Source organism: Crocuta crocuta, unplaced genomic scaffold (assembly GCF_008692635.1).
Source record: "Crocuta crocuta isolate KB4526 unplaced genomic scaffold, BGI_CrCroc_1.0 scaffold619, whole genome shotgun sequence".
NCBI lineage: Eukaryota > Metazoa > Chordata > Mammalia > Carnivora > Hyaenidae > Crocuta > Crocuta crocuta.
Window position 1 is genome coordinate 4338834 of NW_027533395.1, and position 25854 is coordinate 4364687.

Sequence of the window (25854 nt, forward strand, 5' to 3'; positions counted from 1 at the left end):
GGACACACATCAGGCCTCCTTTGCTGATTGTTGGGGTCACTGTACTACTACAATGTGGCCATCCTGCAGCAAAAAAAAAAAAAAAGTTTTCTTTTTATGCATCCTTGCATAAAATAGATTTCCATATTTTCATGAAATGGACTAAGCCATAGTATCCTGGGATTTCATTGGAGCTTGAAGGAAAAGGAAAAGTTGGTGGAGAGGCCTCATCAGTATCTAGGCTGGGCCACATGTATCATTAGGAATTCTCAAAACATTCTGTGTGAGAGATCGTGGCCCAGGTCTTAGGAATGGGAAGCTGGCAATTTGCTTTCCTTTATCTTTTTCCTTAAGACCCTGGGATAGGAGTGTTTGAGATAAGAGTGGGGTATTTGGATACTTGGACCTCACCTAAGCCATCTTGATTTTATAAAATCCTACCATGACTTCATAGAAACTGCATATTCAGTTTAAAGGGCTTTGTTGCTCTTCATCTGATCATAGAAAGCAATTTCATGCAGCTCTCCACAGTCTGGGACCAATTATTCAGGAGTTAACGCTTCAGAAACCACAACTGAATTTACAAGCTCACAAAGGGTGTGTGGTGGGTCCATGGAGAGGCGATGTGAGATGCACAAGAACACAGGCAGGCTTCAGAGATGGAGGACGCTCCTTCAGCCCAATGTCACTTGTGCATATCCAGGCCCTCGCCAGAAGGACCCACACTCTGTACTCCAGATGCACCCTGGAGCATTCTAGTCTCTGGACTACCTGAGCCTGGAAGGTCTTTGTCCCGTCATCATCTGAACCCTAGCCAGCATAGAAGAGGCTCAACACAGATGTGACCCCTCAACAAGACTTCCTGATGAGGCCAGCTCACTTCCACTCGTCTGCCCCTGCTTCCCATGACACTTGCTCATTCCACCTCCTGTATGCTTGCTGTCACCATTTGACTTTTCTTACCTTTAACCATGAGAGCTAAGAGACCGATGTAGCAGAAAGCACACAGGACTTGAAGGCAGATGTCCTAGATTCTGGTTCCAACTCTTCTTGTATTATCCGACTTCTTTAGTCTAGTAATTCAGTCTATCTGTTCACATTTCCTCCTCTATGAAATAGGAGTCAGTATTGAAGAGAAATTGTGTTTGTCCTGCCTATCTTATCAGGTCATTGTGTGTATCAAATGAGATACCCCATCCTGTAATGAATTTAATATACAAGCTCAGAGCTGCCACCATGAAGAGCTGAGTTGGAAGGCAATTTCCTGGCTTTTCCCTACACCTGTATTTGGTCTTCTTTGCCTGCAGCAGTGCACCCGGCACTGGCGTCTGTGAGTGTTGGCTGCTAACATCTCACAGCTGCTCCTACCCCAGAGGGACCCTCTTTTCTCCTGGAAGCAACACCCTGACCCCACTTCTTGATGGGGCACATCTGTGGTACCATTTATGCTCCTGAGCACCTTGGGGCTCAGGTCAAAATGAAATTTAACCTGGAACTGCATCCTCACTCGACTCTTGTTCCCTTTCCATCCTTTTTCCTTCTTTCCCTTAGATTTCACCCTCTTAATAAATTACCTGCCCCTGCCCCAAATCTCTGTCTCAGGCTCTCCTTCTTGGAAAGCCAACCTAAAACACCACCCTATCGTGGTCAGATCACAAAACAAGACATCCCCATCCCTGTGATTGAAAGTGTCCACACAGATAAAAGATATGTAGGACAGCTACACTTTCTTCAATATAATATCTCAAGGAGCAGGAGAACTGAGTCCTCTGACCACCCCCAGACATAGATAGCTGAGTGCTGTGGTGCTGATCTCCAGCCCTGAGCCAGCACAGAAGACCTGTGAGGGATGGGGGGACAATGGGATTCACAGCACAGTGGAGCTTCCTGCTCCACGACTAGAGTACCGTGGCCTGTGACAACAGTGGACCTTAGGGGGCAGCCCTGCCTCTACTAGAAATTTTCTTCTGTGGCTGCAGAGCCCCCAAACTCTAGAATGATTATCATCTATACAAGCTGAGCTTTCTTGAAACTGATTGTTTAGTGGGAACATCTGGTGCGTGAATGGCTTCTATATTTTTTTCTTCTCTCTCCCTCCAGTCAGCACTAAGTGAATACTTTAAAAGGCTGCCCTCCTCCCCTCCCAAGGACTGGAGAACTGCTTTATTATTTAACTCTGGGCTTTCATCACTGCACAAACTGTTTTCACATTGCCCTTGCCTGGCGGGAAGGGATACAGGCCGCAACTTGCAAGATTTTCTTGCTAATTAAAAGTTTCCCACAACTCTGTTTGCCAAAGAAAACACTGCCATGTTACCTTGTTCAAATATTGCTAATTAAGACCAGCTCACCATTCCCCGAAATTGCTTTAAGTCCTGTGTATTTCTATTTTCTTTTTGCTTCAGTAGCTTTGAATATATCTTCACACACACATTCACACAATTGAATATCCACTCATATGTTGTCTTTTTTATTAACAAGTATTGAAGTATAGTTGACATACGATGTTATATTAGTTTCAGGTGTACAAACACAGTCATTCTATTCTTTACATTAGATGGTGCATCACAATAAATGTAGTTACCATCTGTCACCATACAGCATTATTACACTAGTATTGACTACATTCCCCATGCTATTCATATGTTATCTTTTACTTAATGAAGTTCAGCCTTTTCTAGGCTGTTCTTTACAACTGTCCTTTCTATAAGGCATAGCTACTCTGAGGGTAATTGGTGAACATGTAACTTAGACTATGGTCACCTTGCTATTGCCAAAGTATAGGTTAGCTGGGATGAGAAATCTAGATGACATCTTCTGCATTGTGTAATAAAAAAGACTGCAGAAATCACACTGAGTCTTCTGTCACCTTTGGCAAGTGACTTAACATCCCTAAGCCTTTTTTTTTTTCAATCTTAAGTTGCAAGTAATAATACTTTGTGCTTCGTGGTAGTATTTGAGGATTTTATGAGACAATTAATTATTGCATCACACTTAGCTACCATTTATCAAATGCTAATCTGTGTGCCTCTGGCCTGTACATTACTCTTGTGTTTTGGTTTGGGGCTCTCAAGAAGAAAAATGTGTTTGCATTTTATAGGAATTAGCCAAGCCAAATCAACATATCCATGTTGGTTGTGTTCAGACTTTGGTTTTGTAGTAGAGAGAAACTATCCAGTCTGTCAAGTGGACGAAATGGTCTATACGGTCTGAAATGATGAACCAATGGTTATAAACACATAGAAGCTGCAAGTACCCTGTGGCTGGTTTTTGGAGTTTGAGCTGCCCACAATTTGTGGATAGAAAATCAGGATGTCCTTCAATTATTGCAGAGATGTTGTAGCCCTGCACTGTGATTTTACCTTCTGTTTCAAATTTTCCTTTTCTACTTTTTCCAAAGAACTCTTAGCACAGAGGCTTTTCTGTTCTTTTTTCCACTCTTGAGAACTACTTGAGGAGAGTGAAGTTAGTCCTAATGCTCTATATGTCAAATATAGAGTAGAGTAAGTTCTTTTTTTTATTATTCAAGTATAGTTAACATACAGTGTTATGTTAGTTTCAGGTGTACAATATAATGATTCAGCAATTGTACTCATTACTCAGTGCTCATCATAAGTGTGCTCTTACTCCCTTTCATCTATTTCACCCACCTGCTGCCTACCTCTCCTCTGGTAACCATCAGTTTGTTCTGTGTATTTGAGCCCCTATTTTTTTGTTTGTTTGTCTTTTTTTTTCTTTGTTCATTTGCCTTTTTTCCCTTAAATTCCATATATGAGTGACTCATGAAAAGATGCTCCACATTATTAATCATCAAGGAAATGCCAATCAAAACCACAAGGAGATATCACCTCACACTTGTCAGAATGGCTAAAATCAAAACACACAAGAAGTAAGAAGTGTTGATGAGGTTGCGGGGCAAAAGGGACCCCTGTGCATTGTTGGCGGGAATGTAAACTGGTGCAGCCACTGTGGAAAATGGTATGAAGGCTCTTCAGAAAATTTTAGAAAATTAAAAACAGAGTAAGCTCTTAATAAATGTTTCTTGAGGACATCAAGTTGCAATCATGAAAACATAGTATTTTGGATAAAATTCATGTCTATGTTAATTAGGGCTCTTGTCATGAACTAAGATATTGAGCAAACTATCTCTGGTTAAGACTTTGTTCTTGATTTTGGACTTTCCAGTTCTTATGGGGCTCAGTGTTTGCCTCACTCTTTCTGTCTCTCAGGAAGTGCATCATCTCTCATCTATGATATCTTCTGCCTACCTGCACCTATTCCTCTCTCTGTTTACTTCCTCTTCCAGCCCAACCTATTGCAACTGGAAGGATTCGAGCTAAGACCCCTAGAGGGAAGTTTCAGAGACAGGTAGTCTAATTACTGCAGCTTCTTTCTAAGCCGGCAAGTCACTGTCTCTGTCCAGATTTTGAAATGACCATCTGTTGAGTAGTTGTTATCCACGCCCTGTCAGCTGAGACCTGGATATGGGATATCAGGGTACAGAGCTTGACCACCCCTCTCAGTGCGCATGCAGATAAAGCAGTTTCTCAGAGATAGGGAAGGGGCGGTGCCTGCTAAAGAGGTAATGTAAGTCTCAGGCTCCTTTTTTCTTCCTCCTTTCCCACAAGCCTCCTGAATCTTTTATGAGCTAAAAATGAGCAGAGGAAATACTCCCTCTTGGCGCATATGTTCATGGATAAGAGAAAGGTACTCCCTAAGCATGAAATTTAGATTACCTTCTGAGCTGAGAGCTAGGAAAAATTCAACATGCGGGAAATGAAATTAGCCATCTGTAGAAAAACCAGTCCTAAATGATAAGGATTCAACTTCCAGGTTCAGTGATTTGGGTGTCATCAATCTCAGGAGAGTATGGTTGCTTAGCAGAGCTAAAGCTGACACCTTCTTCATCCTCCATGTGAAGAAGGAACGTGTTAACAGAAGGGTATTTCTTGCATGATGAAAAGAACATGGAGATTGAAGAGGTCTCCAAGAGACATGGAAGAGAATGCCCAGCTCTCATTTTTCAAGGATGGAGGGCCTCCTCACCATCAGGTGTGTGCTGTCTGGTTATGTCTCCTTGTTATCTTCACTTAGGTCCCCACCTACATTCACTTCATGCACCTAATTTCATTCCCCATAACTCCTTGAAAATGCCTTGTCCAAGTTTATGATCAATTCACTTTACCTCAGTCACTGAAACTCTCGGACACTTGCTAAACTTCTGACAATAGTTTAAAAAGATTAACAACGCAAAGTGGAACACTTCGTTCTGGAAATGTCTCAGTATACTTTCCCTTGTGAATCTCCTTCCTGAAACTTCAAACTTAACCAATCTCTTTGGGGGCCATTTGTTTCCTTTGCTCCACCCCTAAAACTTCTTGTTGTGTTTTAATTTCTTTTCTCAATCTTTTGCTTTTATCAGTCTTCCCTAGGCCAGTGTGTCTATCCTGAGGCTTTTGATACCATATGTAGTATTGTAATAATCCCTAAACTAAATAAATAAATAAACCAAATAAATAAACTAAATAATCCCTAAACTAAACATTCTCTAGAACCCAAGGAGATTAAAGTCTTTCTCCTGATCTGCATACGCAGTCCTCTGCAGCTCTATCCAGTAATGTGCTAGTGACTATTTAACAACTAGCCCTCATGGAGAAAGGAAAGAAGAGCTGTGATATGAGGTTTGCCAATTACTGTGACATAAATATGCTGACCATTGCATCAATCAGCCCACAAAATAGCTGCACATTTAACAGTTGACTCTCCAGAACTGGCATGAGCCAGTTCCAGCACACCATTCCTTTTGCTGGAAATGTGCTCTTGATTAACCCATAGACATTTCAAATTCTACACAAATCTGACCCTCCCATGGCTTGCGTGACTATTTTCCCCTCAACTGGCAATTTAAATCATCAGGACTGAGAGTATAATCACCATGAAAGTTGGGACCTTGCTCATACTCACTGTCTTACCCTAAGCACCTAGAACCCTGCTGGCACCTAGTGTGAAATCAGTATTTGTGGAATGGGTGAGATGCTATGCCCAACATTCCAGTCTGTTTTCTGGGCCTCTGTAGAGTCTTAAATAAGGAATTAGAACTCTTATTTATAAATCAGATTCCTGTGAAACTAGTAAATCAGTTTCTCATGATGAAAAAAATGGGGTTCTGAATCTAAAGACTGAGAATCCAGGGCACCTGGGTGGCTTAGTCAGTTAAACGCCTGACTCTTGATTTTGGCCCAGGTCATGATCTCATGGGTTGGTGAGTTCCAGCCCTGCGTTGGGCTCTGTGTTGTCAGTACAGAGCAGGCTTAGGATTCTGTATCTCTCCTTCTCTTTCTGCTCCTCCCCTGCTCATTCTTTCTCTCTCCCTCCTTCTCTCTCTCTCAAAATAAATAAATAAACTTAAAAAAAAAAAAAAAAGACCTGAGAACCCAAAACTGGACTATGGGAATCCACCAAGGGCCTGTAAAGCCAGATGCCATCTTACTGTTATGATGTACTACACATGTGCCAGAGATAATAGAGTGAATCTGTTTGTTGAAGTTCTAAAATGAGGAAGCATCACCATATAAACATCACTTAAAACAGGCTAAGTAATCTACTAAGGTGCCTGATAAAATGGAAAGTGTTTGAGGTACTTCTCAATAGGTATGAGATACTTCTTGAACTGTGTTCAAGTGACAGATTGGACAATTATGAAGGTGATGGCTTGGGTGAATTCCTCAGCCTTTGTATTGTCAATTATAAAATGCTTATTGTAATATCTAACCTGCATGGTGAGGAAGGTTTGAATGACTTGCCCTACTCAAGATGCAATGAAATGCTTTCTCTGGACAATAAGGATTGTGAGGAGGATGCCTTGAGGCTAACAGGAATACTGTCATGTGAAGACCCTGATCTCAGGTACTTACTAATCAGGCTGCCCATGACAGCAAAGAGATTAAATCCTCTTTTGTTTCCCAAACTGGCACTGTCTCTGTTAGTGGAGAAAAGGTCAAAGCCTCTGCAGCTGGCTGTTGTCTGTGCCAGGGCTGAAGCACGTTGCAGGAGGGATGGAGGTCAGTTTGCTCTGCTCCCTGTGGATGCCTCTGCCAGGAGAAGCCAGATTCTCTCCTGCACTGGCAGTTCCTAGAATTCTGCTCAGCAATCAGCTATGCTTCATGAGAGCCCTGAGCTGGGAAACTGGCCTTGTCAGGCAGAAACACCAAATAGAGAGGCCTCCACATGGGCTCTGGAATAAAATATTCAAAAGATGTGATTAGGACAATTTTCTTTCTTTCACAGATGTGATCAAGTCATCTTGATGGCACGCTAAAAAATTTCTCAGGGGTTTTCCTTTGTCTTTTAAACCAAAGGAGTCCCTGAGATTTATCTATAGTTAATCCTGGTGGCCACTACTAATGAACTCAGTTGCAATGTATCATAACAACAGGGGCCCAGATATAGTCTCCTAGAATCCCAAGAACTGAGTCCTGTACTTGAGAAATCCCTCTGGATTTGCAGAGCTGAGTGCTTGCAAACTCATCATAATTCAGCGGCTTGTAACAAGGCAGGTTGAGTCAGCATAGCAACACGGTTCTTGAGGAGGCTAATTTCCCTCAAATCAGCAATGGAGATGGAGAAAGAACATTCCTCCTTTCCCTACCTGCCTCTTGTAGGTACCCTGACTTGGATGGTTCTGGGACAGAATCCTAATTATCTGACTGTCCTTCTGACTTTTATGATAATCATGACATCTAAGAATTCAGTTGGAGCACGGCCAGACCTCCCTGCTGGAAGATGTGCTTTGTGGGCCATATAATTGTTTAAATGGCTTTATAGAGCCATAATTGAAGTATAATAATTGTGATTTTTAAAGTGTACAATTTGATACATTTTTACATATGTATACACCTATGAAGCCATCATCATAATTAAAATAATCAATTTTCCATCACCTGAAGAGATTCCTCATGCCGATTTATAATCCATCTCTCATCCACCCCCGTGCTCAGACAACCACTGTCCTTCTGTCACTATGGATTTGTTTGCATTTTATAGTTTTATACAAATACAGTCTTACATTATATGCTATGTTTTGTCTGGCTTTTTTTTTTTTTTTTTCACTTAGCATTGTGCCTTGGAGACTAAACTATCTGCTGTAGTGTCAGGAGTCTGTTCCTTTTAATTGCTTTGTAGTGTTCCATTGTATAGATACACCATAATTTCAATTTTTTTAATGTTTTATTTATTTCTGAGAGACAGAGACAATGTGAGCAGGGGAGGGTCAGAGAGAGAGGGAGACACAGAATCCAAAGCAGGCTCTAGGCTCTGAGTTAGCTGTCAGCACAGAGCCTGCCGTGGGACTCGAACCCATGAACGTTGAGATCATGACCTGAGCCGAAGTCAGACACTTAACTGACTGAACCACCCAAGTGCCCCAATACACCATAACTTCAAAATTGAAATCCATTCAACTGTCAGTGGGGATTCAGCTCCACCTCACCCCCACCCCCAGTTTTGGCTATCACAAAGAAATCTGCCATAAATATTTTTATATAAGTTTTTGCATAGACATATGTTCATAATTGTCTAGGGTAAGTATCAGAGAATGAAATGACAGCATCACATGGTAGTTGTCTGTTCACATTTTTAAGAAACTGCTAAGCAATTTTCCAAAGTCTACTTTTTTGCTTTCCTATCAATAATGTGTAAGTATTCCACTTGCACCATGATCTCCAGCTCCAGGTATGGCTAATCTTTGAAACTGCAGCCTTTCTGGGGCACCTGGGTGGCTCAGTCGGTTAAGCATCCGACTTCGGCTCAGGCCATGATCTCACAGTTTGTGGGTNCTTAATGGCTCATGATGTTGAATATGTTTTCATAATTTCATTGGATATTTATTTACATATCTTCTTTTGTGAACTATCTGTTCCAATCTTTTGTTTAAGTTTAAAAATTTTTTATGAATTTATATATTCTTGATACAAGTCCTCTGTTTAGTATATGTGTTGCAAATATTTTCTCCCAATCTGTGGCTTACCTTTTTATTTCTTAATGGTGTCTGGGTTAGTTTTCTCTTGCTGTGTAAGAAATTACCATTTACAGAGTATCTTAAATGAACACTCTTATTATTATCTCACTGTTCTGTAGGGCATATGTCTGGCACCCTGTGGCTGGATTCTCTGCACAGGGTCTCCTGAGGCCAAAATTCAAGTGTTGGTGGGGCTGTGTTCCTTTCCAGAGACTGTAGGGGAAGAAGGTTTCTGAGTTTATTGAGGTTGTTGTCAGAATTTAGCTCCTTGTAGTTGCAGGACTGGGGTCCTTGACATGTGGCTCTCTCCATGCTCCCCCAGCAACAGTAAATCATTCTCATGCTCCTCATCCTTCCCTATAGTCTTCCTCTTCAGCTTTTAGGGTCTCCTGTGATTACACGGGGGCCTACCCAGAAATCCAGGATAATCTACTTATTTTAATGTTAGCTGGTTGGTAATATAATTTAGCAACTGCAAAGTTCCTTTTGTCATAAAGTAACATATTCACAATCATCCTGGGGATGATTTTACTGGGGACATGGGGTCTCGGTTTATTGGGGGTGAGTGTCATAAATCTGTCACCACAGTGTCTTTCAAACACCAAAGGGTATTCATTTTGGTGAAGTTCATTCTATCAAAATGTTTTGTGTTTGTTTGGAAACTCTGCCTATTTCAGGTTGCAAGGATTTTCCCCTATATTTTCTTCTAGAAGCTTTATAGATTTAAGTTTTATATTGATGTCTATGAGTCATTTCAAGTTAATTTTTGCATATGGTATGAGATGACAGTCAATTCCATTCCACTCCCCTCTTATTGTATCATGGATGTACATTTGAACTAGCATCATTTGTTGAAAATACTTCCTTGCCCATTAAACTGAATTGAATTGTTTGCCTATTTATTGAGTTATGATCATTCCTTATATATACTGGAGACAGGTATGTTTTCTAAATATTTTTCTTCCAGTCTACAGCTTATCTTTTAATTTTCTTCACAGTGTCTTTCAAAGAGCTTAATTTTAATTTTTATAAAATATTATATATTTTATGCTCTTTGTGTCTTATTCAATAAATATTTGTCTAATGTAAGGTGACAAAGATTTTCTCCTGTGTTATTGTGAAAAGTTATGGATTTAGGTCTTAAATTTAGGCCTATAATTTACTTTGAGTCATATTTTTTGTTGGTGTGAGTTACAGACTCAATTTTGTTTTTCTTTTCTTTTCTTTCTTTTCTTATGTGGATACCAGGTTATCCCAGCATCATTTGTTGAAAACTTACCATTTTTTATTGGATTGTTTTAGCCCCTTTGTAAAAAATCAGTTGACCATATATGAGGGTTTGTTTTTGATCTCTTTCATGTTCTTTTAATCTATGTCTTGATTATTATTATCTTTATGATAATGAAAGTAGATAATGTGGGACTTGCAACTTTGTTCTTATTATAAAAACTGAGCTATATTAGTTCCTTTGCTTTTCCACATAAATGTTATCATGTTTACATTCACATAATTGAAATGACATTGAATCTATTTATGAATTATGGAAGAATTGACACCTTAACTCTGTTAATCTCCCAATCCATTAATGTAGTAGATCTCTATGCTTTTAAAGTATTCTCTGATTTGTCTCAATAATTTTTTTGTAGTTTTCAGACTAAAAATATTATATGGATTTGGCATATTGAAATACCTAAGTATTTCATAAGTTTGTGTGTGTGTGTGTGCGTGTGTATGCTGTTGTAAATAGTACTGATTGTAATTTCGATTCCCAATTGTTCTTTGCCTTTATAAATGTAAATATAACTTTGGTCTAGATTATTTGGGACCTTCTGTGAACATAGTTCCCCTTTTATCTGATACCCCACACTGCAAATTCTAGCCACCTCAGCTCCCCAAATTCTGATTGCTGTCCCCTCAACTCAGAAGGACTGCCACAGTCTGCATAGATGCTGCCTGTCTGTACCATGGTCAGGAAATTATCCTGAAGTCAAAGGCTGGGCCGTTTTGGGCCTCACTTTATCACTCTCTCTTCTCTCAGGGGTCACAATCTTGCGCTGTTTGTTGTCTAGTGCTGAGGAATATTGCCTCATTTATTTCATCCAGTCTTATAAGTTAGGCTGGGGAACTAGCATAGACTAGTTACAACCATCATAGTTACAAATAGATGCTCGTCTCAGAGTTTATTCAATTAGGCATCTATTAATAAATATTTGTGTTATTTTCTATCTTATTTTTACCTAAAATGCTACAATGAAGGTGTTACAAGTATGTCATGTTGCACATATATGAGTTTATCTATAAGGTAAATAGATAAGAGTGTAATAGCTGGGAACAAACACTATAAATTTTTCACCATATCTTAACAGATTGCCAAACTCATTTATAATTCCACAGTCAGCCTATGTGGGCACCCATTTCTTAACTTGCCACAGCAATTTGTAGATCTCTGCTCAATGGCATGAATAGACAGTTCCTGGGAAAGGAAATGGCTCTCCAACATTTGAAAAGATGATCTATCACACTCATAATTATTCATTCATATACATACAGTGTTTCTCATTTATATCAGATTAGTGATATCATATGAAGCTTTCTTATTAAAGCGAAAGTCTGCATTTGGATGTAAAAACAAAATAAGCCAAAAAAAAAAAGAAAAAAAAAACCACCTCCTCAAAAACAACAGCAAAACCCCAAAGTCAGGGCAGATTGGGGAATGGCAGTCCAATTTTTCCTTGCCACTTGCTGCTAACAGTTATCTGAGAGAAACAGCCACAGCCACAGCCTAAAGGTCCTTAAAGCCTCCATAGGTTGCTGTCAAACCTTGGCTACCCACTTGGTGCCATACCACGGCCCCTACTGCATTCCAAGAACTGACTTGTGTCACTGGTGTTGCCAAGCACAAATGATGAATTGCCTGAACTGCTTCCACCAACACAAAATGTGCAGAGCGAAAACAGAACCGAGTCCCAGGCCAAAATCTCAGCACACTTTTTAATTACCCCATTAAATCTTGTGCAGGGCTGTGGTGAACTCACTCTGTTCCTGGCAGCCAGCTGCTAGGAGGAGGGAAACCTGTTGGGGATTTAGAAATTGAGTCTCATTTTGGATAAGGGAGTTTGGATTCTTTCCACTTACTGGTTTTCAAGTTCCTCTTTTTGCCATTAGACATGTTAAACTTGGGAGAACATAGTTAACTTGAAACTTGTGATTTGCAATGTAGACAGTCCTTAAATTATATCCTAAATATAGATGTGCATGGCCAATTTCTATTTAGATTAGAGAGTCCAAAAATACTTTTAAAAAGCATATAGCTTTTCTTTCTTGTGCCCTTAGTAAAATGATCTCTTGTCTCATGAAAACTCAGGAACTGAGACTAGGAAATCTGGATTTGGGAGCTTGGTGAGTAAGTATACTAGAATCATCATGCTTGCATTTGAATTCCAGATCCATCCCCAATAGATAGATAAGCCCAAGCAATTTTATTTTATTTTAAAAAAATTTTAATTTTTTTTTTTTTAATTTATTTCTGAAAGAGAGAGACAGCGTGAGCAGGGGAGGGTCAGAGAGAGAGGGAGACACAGAATCCCAAGCAGGCTCCAGGCTCTGAGCTAGCTGTCAGCACAGAGCCCGATGCAGGGCTCAAACCCACGAACCGTGAGATCATGACCTGAGCCAAAGTCAGATGCCCAACTGACTGTGCCACTCAGGCACCCCAGACCAAGCAATTATTTAAGCTTATCTGCTCCCAGTTTCCTTGTGTATAAACTGGGCATAATAATGTATACCTTATATGATTGTCCTTAAATTATTTGATTCATGCTGAATCTTAATAATGCTTTGTTTATTGGATATTATTACCATTTTTGTGATCATTATTTGTGTTTAGTAACTGCATCTGGGGGCAGGTTGGAGAACAGCTCCAAGAATAGAGGGACAATGGCTATTTATAGATTAATTACTAAATTAACCAGACATTTTGAATGTAAGCTGTATCCTTAGCTCTTTTCTAGCCTATAGTCCTGAACTTTATGGAGTTGGTGGCCCATTTAAAATTCAGTAGATAATGTATGTGAAGATTTAATGAAAAGAGGAAAGTATCTGGGAAAAAGTGTCAGTTACTGTTTTTGTTATTAATAGTCAGAAATTCAAGAAATGGACTTTCAAAGTCATCAACAAACAAACCAAGATTAGGTATATAATGGAGTCAGACTGCTATAATTTTACTTTACTTGGTCTTTTGTAATAGACTCATAATTACTTTTGGAAGAAATTAAAAGGGCAAAGCCTAATTTACATCACTGACATGGTCTTACTCAAATCCATCCTGCTGGCAGATTAATCCTCTAAGAGTTCATTTCTGATCTTGTCAACCTATATTAAACACCTTTAAAAACTTAGCAATGACCATATGACAAAGTTCAAGCTTCTTAGCATATTTTTCACGTGTTTGTCCTGCTGTGTTCTTACTCATCATGTTTGCCAGCCCATTTTTTCATGTTAAATCAAAGTACTCACTACTGTCCTAAGAAGGCTCATATCATTTCCATACATTTTATTACAGATCAAATTATTTTGCTTCCATCTGAGGTCTCCTAGCACTTTTCCCTAGATCTTTTTTATGCTACATGTGACATTTGCAATACAAATGTCACCATACGTTTCCTTGAATAATTATACCTACACACACATACAGATATATGGAGGTGCATGCTTATGATACAATTATCCAAGGGCATTATAGTCAAATGGCCAAGAGCTTTGTTTCTGGAGTTAAACCATTCTGAGCTTAAGTCCTGTCTTTGATACTTACTAAGAATATGACCTTGGACTGCACAGCTGCAGTTTCATTATTAATAAAACTCCCGGGGAATGTCATGAGATATCCATAAGATAACATAAATGATAACCTTACAGCATAGGATGTGGTACATGGTGATTCTTCAGGACTCTCCTATGAAGTGCTGTTAGCTCTTTAAAGAAAGATACACATGTTTATATTAGCAGGGTAGCTATCCTAGAGATATACACAGGGAAGATGCTTAGAATATGTTGATGAGTGAAAGAATGAAGGTGATTGATTTTTGATAATGCATGTGTTGGATTGTAAAATTCTTTGAGTTCAGGGGAAAGAGAGGAATGTGGACTCAAATAGTGGGAGAAAGCTTCCTAGAACAGTTGGGAAAACTGAGTTGAGTCCTCAAGACTGTGAAGGACCTGAGGAGTTATAGAAAAGGGCAAGAATAAATCAGATGATGCATTTTCCTTAAGGAAGAGAAAATCCAGAGGACTGGAATGGTTGGACATCTTTGGTTGCATTGTGGCCAAGTGGGGCAAACCATACATTATTCAACCATGGAAGACTCTCCTTTCCATGACCAGAGAAAGGAATAACCTTGGTACACCAGCAGCAGCTCCAACTTAGAACTGTCTCAATGAATATATGAATCTAGCTTGAGAACTGCTTTACCCTCTTGCAAAAACATCTCCATTATAGTGAAGTCACAAATTTTGAACTTCATAAAGAATTTTTAGGTTGTGAGTTTGTGAGTCAAATCTTAATGGAGATAAGGAATGTGGAGTGAAGTAGATAAGTGGTCCTACATTCATTATATGTGGACTTTTCAGCAAGACACTACCTCTCTCTATTTCAAGCTCTTTAGCCTCAAAATAGAAGGGACTGTACCTGAGCTGTCTCTATTGCAAGTCTTTTTGAGAATTCTAGGTGTAAATTCACTTGATAGAATTAAAACTATTTGCATTGTATTTGAAATGATAGTTCAAGGGGAACCGTACTGTATCCCTTAGAGAGCAGACACAGGAATTATTGTAGTTAGCACCTTTCATTAGGTGCCAGTGCTGAGAAAGTATCTGCCTTTTCCATATTTCCAAAGGTATTTTAGATGAATGTTACAGCTACGAGGTTGGTACCCAATTTGTCCTTATATCTGGATGTTGAATTGTAGAGGTGTTTCTTGTGAAACACCAGCTCTCTTTGTTGAAACTTCCATGGACAAGGACACTGTCAGCATGATCAATGTGGAAGATTAAACACGTCCTTAATTCTTTGACATTCCTCTCATTGAGAAGTAAACCCTCCTCTTGAATCTGGGCTATACCATAACTGCCTTCATCAAAAAAGAATAATTAAAGTGACACTCTTTTCTGGGTCCACCCTTTAAATGAATTGTCAGCCTCTGTCTCAGTCTCTTGAGGTCCTTTGTCTCCATGTAATAGTTGCCCACCCTGCTAGAGAGACCAATGAAGAGGCCTGGAGACCAAAATGAGAGTGACTCAGTGAATCCCAGCCTTTCATGTGACTCTAACAAGGCCCTGGCCATGTAAGTAAATTAATCCTGGGCATCCAGAGAAGTCCAACTACCAGCTGAATACTAACAAGTGATTCTTGTCAATTTCATGAGGAACAGAAGAATTTCCCAGTTGAACTGTTCCCAAAATCCTGATCAAGAAAATCATGGGATGTAATAAAATGATGGTTGTTTTAAGCCATTAAGCTTTGGGATAGTTTTTTAAATACAGTGTATTCTCATGAACAAGGTGCATGCATAGAAAGTCATGTGTCAAATTTGGGGAAATTATGGACAAAAAAAGAGATTAATACCATTGTGGAATCTGTAATTAGTAATAGGGAACCATCAACGAAAAGTTTATTAATGCAGTTCTAGGTGAGATGTTTGCTTCATTAGAACCAAAGATCATTTAAAGTGATAAAAAGAGGGAATATGTTGTATAATTCCAAATTCAGCCAATGCCAATTTCTGATAACAATTTTCTTATTAAATGTAAGCAGGAGGTATTGTAGTGCAAGAAACACATCATCCCCAGACTCCACTTCGAGATGAAGTCAGGTGCAGAACTCTTTAAAAATGCTTAATAATGAATGTCTGCCATCTTTACCATAACTTGCACCACAGAAGCTCTGCAATCTTAATTAATTAAGCCTCAGAATGCCTCTGTGATGGCAAAAAGGAATAACAAGGAATCATTTTACCCACTACTAAAACGTAGTCACCTCTTGGGTTGAACACAACAGCTGTTTAGCAGCTGTAAGGGAATCCTGAACTATCATTCTGGGCAGCCACACTAAGGAGGATAACATATCTGATTGAAATTGCAGAGGAAATTTGAGCAGACAGAATGCAATTACCTGAATTGGAGCTCAGCCAGCTCACCGGGGCTAAGTGGCAAGCAACTGGAGCTGGAGAGCGTGCCTTCTGCATATTTCACAGATTACTGGGGAGGGTCAGCACCCTGTGTGGACAATAATCAGAGGCTGTGTAAGTCTGTGGTCCTGAACCTGCGTTACATCTTCCCTAAACACATCTCTCTCTAGGATGATATGGCCATTCTGTTAAATCTATCTCGGAAGGAAGACTCATATAGACCCAAACATGAACATGGACAGGAAAGATGAAGCAATTGGACATTCACCCTTTAAGCTATTCATCCTAACACAGTTGAAGGCACACATTTGTTTTTAGCCTCTGAAAAACAGTAAAGAAAAGGTCACGAGTAGAAGCATAAAACTCATGTAGTCTATATTGATATACTTATAGACATAGTATAACTATTTTTTTTTATGTTTTATTTATTTCTAGGAGAGAGAGAGAGAGAGAGAGAGAGAGACAGCGTGAGCAGGGGAGGGTCAGAGAGAGAGGGAGTCACAGACTCTGAAACAGGCTCCAGGCTCTGAGCTGGCAGTCAGCACAGAGCCCGACGTGGGGCTCGAACCCACGAACTGCGAGATCATGACCCAAGCAAAAGTCAGACACTTAACCGACTAAGCCACTCAGGCGCCCCATAGTATAACTATTTTAATAAGCCAGAAATACACAAGATAAGTAATACTGGAGTTTAAATTCAAGAACTACCAAGGCTCACATTTTTCCTTTAAAAATTCAAAAGAAGACAGGAGGTAGAAGAAATAAACGTGGTTCTACCAGAATCTTCCTGTGTGATACTGGGCACACGATGCCTCTATCTCCTCATCTGAACAGCAAGAGTTTCAGATGATACACACTCTAATAACCTGCTGATCCTAAAATTCTATAAGTCTGTGAATCCAAAGAGCAATTGCTGGCTTTACTCCTAAGTGAAGCCAATTTATTTTGTAAAAGCATGTTTAGGTGAGGCCACTAAATAAACAACATTAGTGAAATAAAATTAATTGACCTAAAGAAAATACACTATTAAAAATAATGTAAAACAAGCCATGTACAGGACCCCTGTGCTAACATCAGAGTATGTGGGTTAAAGAATTCTGTATTCTATTTTCCTATGTCAACTATGGAGTTTAGTGCTCCATAATGAAAGGCCCCCTTCTAAGTGTTTAGGGAGAGCATAGATGACAAAATAGTCAAGGAGCTGAAATTAGAAGATCATCCTACTCAGTAAAGGTAAATTATATGTACAAAAATTTATGATTAAAGAAAAATCTTTAAACTTCTCACTAATTTCTCTTCCCACAAAAGAGAAGAGATGTCTCTTCATGATAAAAGTGCTACACTATAGCTATTAAATTTTCACACATAAAGTCTGGATGAACTATATCGTTTTTCTACTCAGAGTATGGTACATGAATCTACAACACGGCCCATCACATGGAAAGTCAGAACCCAGGTCCCATTTCAGACCAAAATAATCAGATTCTGGATCTTAGCATGATCCCCAGGTTATGTGTAATCACATTCAGGTTTGAGACACCCTGTGCTAGCATATTAAATTTTTGAGGAGTCCTGCACCCATGTAAATTAGTAGGTCTTGTTTAACTTAGTATCTGTCTTCAAATATCACCAAGGACCCAGACCTGAATATACAATGGCATTTTGTTATCGCCACTGGATTCACTTGAGATTTTCAATAATTTTTACACTTTACTTTTTCTAAGTAAATATTGAAACAATTTCTTTACCTTTGATTCTTCAGGGTCTTATATATAAAGGAGAATTCAAACTACAAATACTGGCTTTGAAAACCAAAGACTCAATAAATCAAAGACTCTTTTTGCTCTGCCTTCAATTTCTCAACCACAGCAATGATTTCCTTTATGCCAAAGGATTTACATGCTTGTGATACATCACCACTTTATGTTGGCCTATTGTGAGTTGTAATTTTACATAAACTTATTCCATTTAGCTTAATAATATCCATTTATAGCTCAGTTTATAACACATTTTCTACTTGAGAGTAATAAAATTGCATTTTGTTAACAAAACGACTGTAATTTAGTTTTGTTAGTGAGTCATATTAGTCTCATTATTCAAAATTAGTGAGGCTTTACCACGTATGTCGTGGCTGCAGACGTCAGCCAGAACACTGTGAATAACACCAACACTGAATCTGAAATATGCAGTTTGTTTGGAGTCCACACTGTTCAGGGGTGTGCTGAGCCTGTCTCATTGACCCCAGTGGACCTGAGCTCTCCTGGAGTCTTAGAGTTGCGAGTGTAGGGTCACTCTGATTTCATCTCCTTATGTTGGGCCTTCAATTTTTCCTTGAGAAAGGGACCTACAGCTGAGAAGTTTGAAACACACTCATTCTTGTTCTACGTCTCATGCACCATGAATGTGCCTTGGTGAGGAGAGACAGGGACAAAGGCCACATGTGCTGTCACAGCCCAGAGGGCTTCAGAGTGAAGACAATACTTAGCATCAGCCCCCACACTCTGGCCTGTGCTGCCTGCCATACCACAGCCACCAACAGCAACCCTGAAGGGCCATTGGCTCCCTCTTTGCTTGCTCTGCCCCCTGAGTATCAGGGAATACTAGATGTCCAGCTTGACTTGGTTACTCACTATCTCCTCCTAGAACATTTCTGGGATTAATCCAATCATGTCTCATATCCCTGTTCTCTTTGGTCCTCACAGCACCTAAACTCTTCATTGCCAGGACCTTCATCTTCAGACCGCAGTCTGTAGTTACTTATTAATTCTTATTCCTCACAGATCTTTATGTTGTTCTCTTTGAATGTATGACCTATTGGCTGTGAATGACCCTATACTATCCCACTTTACCTAATCTTTCTCTTCACTTTCTTGCCCTGATAGAAATCTGGATGTCCCCTTAAAATAGTCTTCTCTAGAGAAAGCTTCATGGGAAGCAATGCATTTACCCAAGAACCTCAGAACATGAAGAAACCACTTACAAACCACTTCTTTTTTTCTTTTTTTTTTTTAATAGTTTATTGTCAAATTAGTTTCCACATAACACTCAGTGCTCATCCCCACAAGTGTCCTCCTCCATGCCCATCCCCCTCTCCCCCCACATCCATCAGTCCTCAGTTTTTGTCAGCATTCAAGAGTCTCTCATGGTTTGCTTCTTCTTTAAGCTTCCTTCAAAACCATTGCTTGTGTGAAATTCAAGCCATCAGAACTTGATGGCTCATTGTTTTCTTTTCCGTCTTGATTCTCGAAAATGTATCTATATCTATGTATATCTATAGATAGGGATATAGATATAGCTATCCTTCTTTTACTGTTAAGAAAGACTTGCACGTACAATACACTGGAGTAGACACAACAAGAAAAATATGTCCAAAAGCCTGTATTTGGATCCAGGCGGGGTAGCTACCTGCCACACTTATATAAAACCATCTCAATTTATTGTTACAGGATTATTTCTCAAAAGGAAAATACTTACATCTGCAACATACTTCCCAAAATTTTCTCCCCTCAATCAGTAAGTTGTAACATTCAGAACACAGCAAGTGCCACATTCATTAACTTCTTTTTTAAAATCATTTTTTAAATTTAAATTCAAGTCAGTTAACATACAGTGTAGTATGGTTTCTTAATAATTTTAGAGGATTTCCTCTTGGATCCTTCATCAGCTTAGCTCCCTTTTTCCATTCTTGCCCTCCAGAGAACCTTTTAAAATGAGCCATATCATGTCACGAACACGGTTTAAATCCTCCAATGACATTTCAGTGCATTTAGAATAAAAGAAAATTCTATAGCCTTAAGTGGAAGTGTTCGTAGACTGATAAATCCCTACCCAGTGTGGCTTTTGCCTAACCGGCCTTCTTATTTTCCATTCTATCCATGAATCACACCCACATTGGCCTTTTTTCTGTTTCTCCAATATGCCCAGCTTATTTCTGCCTTTAAGACCTGATAAATGATGTTCTCAGGTCTTCAAGGCTTGGTCCCTCTTGTCAATATTGCAGTTTAAATGTCACCTCCTCAGTAACCCCCCTGTCCCATGCCTGATCTACAAGAGTAACACAATCACTCTCTGTCATATCATCTTATTTTAAATTTCTACATAGCTAATATTACTTTATATGTGTGGGGTTGTTATTTGTTTGTGTTTTCTCATTAGAACATCAGCTTCATGTCATGTCTTTCTCTTATCCACTACCACCCCCCCATTGCCCACAGTAGGGGGCAGCACATAGTAGTTGCTCAATTACTACAAAATGATTTGAAAAGACACAAATAAAACTCATCTGTGGCAATACTACAATGAAGCAAAGGTGTGCCGATCTTCGGACTGTTTTCTCTCAGATCCATTCAGCTGGTCAAACATTTACTCTTGATGATTATACAGGAACTTTATGCTTTAGATTACTAACTTTTAAGAATTAAACTTATTCCAGCCCCTAGGATAGAACAACACTGTATCCCTCTTCCTTCCCTTGAGCCTAGAGATAGTGATGGCTTTTTCGATGTGGCTAAAATCTGGGTTTCCCTAGTGATTTATATGTATATTTTTTCCAGTTTTTCCATAACCTTTGTCACCATCTGCTTTTATAAAGTTAAAATAATATTCTAAATACATATAATGATTTTTGTTTTCTTAGAAGGACCCTATCTGAGACACAAGGATAATAGAAATGTATAAACTTTATGTTTCCAAACATGTCTTTCATTTTAGGTTACTGATAGAAATTTCCTATTATTGAATCACTGTAGGTAAAACTACTTTAGAGCAGATGTAAGTGTAATGAATTATTGAGATTTTACAGGTTGTTACAGAGATGATCCATCTCTGATCTATATTTTCAGTAAACCCTATAAGGGTCAAATTATGGAGGAAGAGAAGAATGGCAGAACATCAAAGCAAGGCAAATATACAACATAAAAAGACTGATAGATAAATAGATGATATATTGGTAGATAGATTGATCTATCAATAGATGAGAGAGAGATACAGGCAGGGAAGGAGAAAAGATTTCCTCAGAGAACAAATTAGTATAGCAGTTTTCAAGGTGTGGCCTGCAGACTTCTGAGGTCAAAACTACATTCACAAATTTAATAAGACATTATTTGCCTTTTTCTCCCACTCTTTTGATGGTTCCACTCATGGTGGAAAAAGCAATAATGGATAAAACTCTAACACACAAATCAAGACAATGGTGCCAAACTGCAGTCAGAATAATTATGTATTTCACTATGCTACAATTATAGTAAAAAAAAAAAAAAAAGAGGGGCATACACTTAAAACTATCCTGATAAAACAGAAAACAAATAATACATTTATTAAATCTCAGACCTTGAGTACGTGACTTCTAAATATTAGCTATGCATAAAGCACGTCTGCCACCGTGTAAGAGCCTGGAGTTGCCTCCAGGAAAAAACATTTGTGCCGTTGTTTGAATTGCAAGCTGAATTAGCCACTTGTTTCATAGAACACTGTTTTTCCTTGAAAGAATGGCTGGCAGAAGAAAACTAAGATTTTTAGCTTAGGTAGTTGGCAGATATCTTTCCAAAAATAAATGTTAAAAGAATGTCACATCATGGGAAACAACTGATTGTATTTGTTGTTACCAATAAAAAAATTAAAGAATATCGAAATCTGGAAAATGTGGTCAAGCCACTGTGACCTTGACAGATTCACAAAACTTGAAGACTTTCCTAATGAGATCAGTGGTGATATTAATATATGTGACTTGTTTAATATCTTATGATGAAATGCGTCAATATTTGGAATATCTGCATAACCCAGTGAACCGATATTTTTTATTCAAAGTATATAATGCAAGATAGACTAATCAATTATAATTTAATAGAGCAGTAAAATTTCATTGACATGGCTTCAGATTCTACATTATAACTAATCTATAATAAAATACCACTTTTCTGGTTTGAGTGTAGTATCAAAGAATATCCATAATTATTCAAAAGGCTGTTATAAGAATTCTTGGGGCACCTGGGTGGCACAGTTAGTTAAGTATCTGACTTCAGCTCAGGCCATGATCTCACAGTTCGTGGGTTCAAGCCCCATACTAGGCTCTGAGCTGACAGTTCAGAGCTTGGATCCTGCTTCGGACTCTGTGTCATCCTCTCTCTTTGCCCTTCCCTGACTCACACTCTGTCCCTCTCGCTTTCTCAAAACTAAAATAAACATTAAAATTTTTTTAAAGACTTCTCCATTTTCTAAATGTTTATATTAGGTCATATTTTCTTTTTTATATTTCAACCAAACCATATATTGCATCAGAAGAATANGTTTAAAAAAAATATTAAGGATCCTGAGTATCACCTGAGGATCATCTTCAAATGGAGATTCTGATTCAGTAGGTCTGAGGTGGGGCTTGATTTTCTGAATTTCTAACAGGTCTCCAGGTAGTTTTGATACTGTTATTCTGGGGAACACATGTAAGGGCTCTCAAGTAATTAGGAAAGATTGGACTAAGTAAAGCTGGGCCTCAGAATTTTGTTTGCTTGTAAGAACTACCTAATATCCTTTTAAATCTAACTCTCTATCATTTTCCTTTAGACATTGTGACATAGTTGATTTTTGGTGGAAGTCTAGAAGCTGTGTGTTTAACAAGGAAATGTTTGTGATCATGCAAACTTGGGAAACACTAACTCGATGATCTTCATAAGTTTTTCATGATACTATTTCTCTGTTTTTTCCCCCATAGAACTATTGATCATATTTTTTCCTAAAAATATTTTTAATTTTTGCTTTAGTCTTTTGTCTTTTTTTATCCCAAAGACAGTAAGATTCCTATATATTCTTAATAATCAAGAATCAGCATTCAATACATAAACCTGCTATGATCACTTACTGGTTAAGCAATTTTGTAAATGTGTAAAATTTTGTTTGCATAATAACGCTGTAATCTTTATATTATATCCCTCATCGTGTGGATTAGAAACCAACATCTATTGAGAGGATGATGTGATTCTTATCCTTTATTTTATTAATGTGATAGATCACATTGATTGATTTGTGGATATTGAACCAGCCCTGCACCCAAGAAATAAATCCCACTTGATCATAGTGAATAATTCTTTTAATGTATTGTTGGATCTGGTTGACTAGTATCTTGTTGAGGGTTTTTTGCATCCATGTTCATCAGGGAAATTGGTCTGTAGTTCTTTTTAGTGGGGTCTTTGTCTGGTTTTGGAATCAAGGTAATACTGCCCTTGTAGAATAAGTTTGGAAGTTTTCCTTCCATTTCTATTTTTTTTGGAACAGCTTCAAAAGAACAGGTATTGACTCTTCTTTAAATGTTTGCTAGAATTCCCCTGGAAATCCATCCAGCCCTGGACTCTTGTTTGTTGGGACATTTTTATTTACTGATTCAATTTCTTTACTGGTTATGGGTCTATTCAAATTTTCTATCTCACCCTGTTTTGGTTTTGGTAGTTGAAGTCAAGTGATTTGCTCAAGGTCACACAGACAGAAGAAGTTGTGGAGTCAGTAGTGGATTCCCATCTCTGTCTGAATCCTGGTCACTCAGACACTAGACTTATAATCCCACTGGCATCCATGTGTATACTCTCCACCACACTGGTCAGGATCAGAATTGATGCTCAGTGCTAGAAGACTTTGTGGAGCAGAAGCAAAAGCAAAGTCCTGGTGAGGAGATGTGAAACCAAGATAAACAGACGTTAAGTTAGTGAGAGAAAAGCAGACATTGTGATCAGTGTCAGGTCAGACTTGCTCGCTCCAGTGTCTCCCTATGATCTTTATGAACATCTACATCCATCTCAGTCTGGAGGAAAAGCAAATCCTGATGCCATGAGGTCCTCAGAGAACAGCTTGTTGGACCAGAAATAAAATATATTCCCTGAACTATTCTTTAGTCAAAACCAACCATTCTGTGCAAAGCCACATGGTGGAGTTGGTGGGAATGTTATGATAAGAAAATTAGGTCTTGTTGATGATTAATAATGGCTTTTGCTGATTTTCTTTTCTGCTCCTCAGTGGTCATGAGTTTAAATTCTATGGCTCTCATGCATTTATTTAATAGATATGCATTGAATGCATCCCATGTGTCAGACACTGTGCTGGTAGCGTGAGTTATAAAACTGAGCTTGCGCAAATGCGGATGCTGTGCCCACAAGGTGATGAACACAGTTTTAAACAAGTAATCACGATAACCAAGATATAATTGCAAGCCATTATCAGGGTCATGGAGGAAAGGAATCCAGTTCTCTCAAAGCTATAGAAATGTAGGAACTGACTTAATCTAAATGGTGAGGAAATAATACTAGATAAAATATATGTACCTGGTGCTTTCATATGTGTCCCACTTTGTAGTAAATGTCAAACAGGAATCATCTTGTGGTGTCCTCAAAACAGCCATCCAAGAAAGTTACCTCTGTTATAGCTGAGAAAACTGAGGCTCAAGAAGTTAATATCTAATTCCAGAATGTGCTCCCATGGACCATCTAAGCTTCCTGCAGGCAACCCCTTCATCTTGTCATGGTAGCAACAAAGCCAGCAATCATGGATTTAACGCAGAAGCTGCTGGTGGGTCCTCATACAAGCAGGGGTTCTCTGCCAGGGTTCCCAAGTGCCAGCTAACACTGAGGCTAAAAGTACAAAAAATAAGGAGCCCAAGGCATGCCTGGCTCGAGACTATATGTAGTGATTGCTCCAGTATTCAAGGGCCAGTAAGGTTGTAGCAGTGTGTAAAGAGGAGCTGACACAGGCCAGGGCAAATGGTCTCTAAATCATTGGGCCATGAGAAATGGTCTCTAGGAAATTTAAATGCAAATAAAAAATGTTTAACACCTTGATGGTCAAATCCAAAACAGAAACACTACCGTTGAACCAAAGGGCCCTACTACAGTTTGTCAGGATGTTACCTTGTCCTTTCTGTACCATCACGAGAAGACAAAAAGTAGAGCCTATTTAATAGTAGGTATGCTTGATATCTTCCTGATTCTTTAGCAAGTCCCCATTCATGCAGTGCATATAATAGTAGTTTTTCATTTATATAGGATTTTGAGATTTTTCTCAATGGATGTATTTGGATCCAGTCTCATCCCCAAATCTGTGAGTAGACTCTGTGTCTTTTAGTTCTCAGTTGCTGTAGTGTAAGCAGTGAATGAAGGTTCTCAAATTCACATAGCAAATTAGTGGCCCAGCTGGGATTGCCACACAGACATTTTTATTTTTGATTCTGTGTACTTCCTGCTAAACAAAATTGTTATTATTTACTTTGTATTAATGAGACTGTTTTATTATCCAAACTAGCTTACACTGTAGACTTGCTTAGAAATGCAATAATTGCATATAAAATTTTAGGTGCTAGCCTGTGAACAGAATATATAACAGAACTGTATACTGTTATGTAGATGTGAGTGTATGTCAGGGCGGGTTATGTTCATGGATGTAAAGTAACTGCTATGCATTGATGTGGAAACACCAGAGTAGCCTATTTTCCATATTCTCTCAGTAGTATAAAATAGTATCACATAGAATATTATCTTAAACTTATAGATCATGACCCACATGCTTTTATCCCATACTGGTGCCATGTTTAGAAGAACATAGTTCCTACAACAATGTTTATCATGAATTCATTCATTTTTCTAATGTATATTTCTAGAATATTATGAAGGTGAATCATACTTTCTTTCATGTCTCTAAAACCTCCCC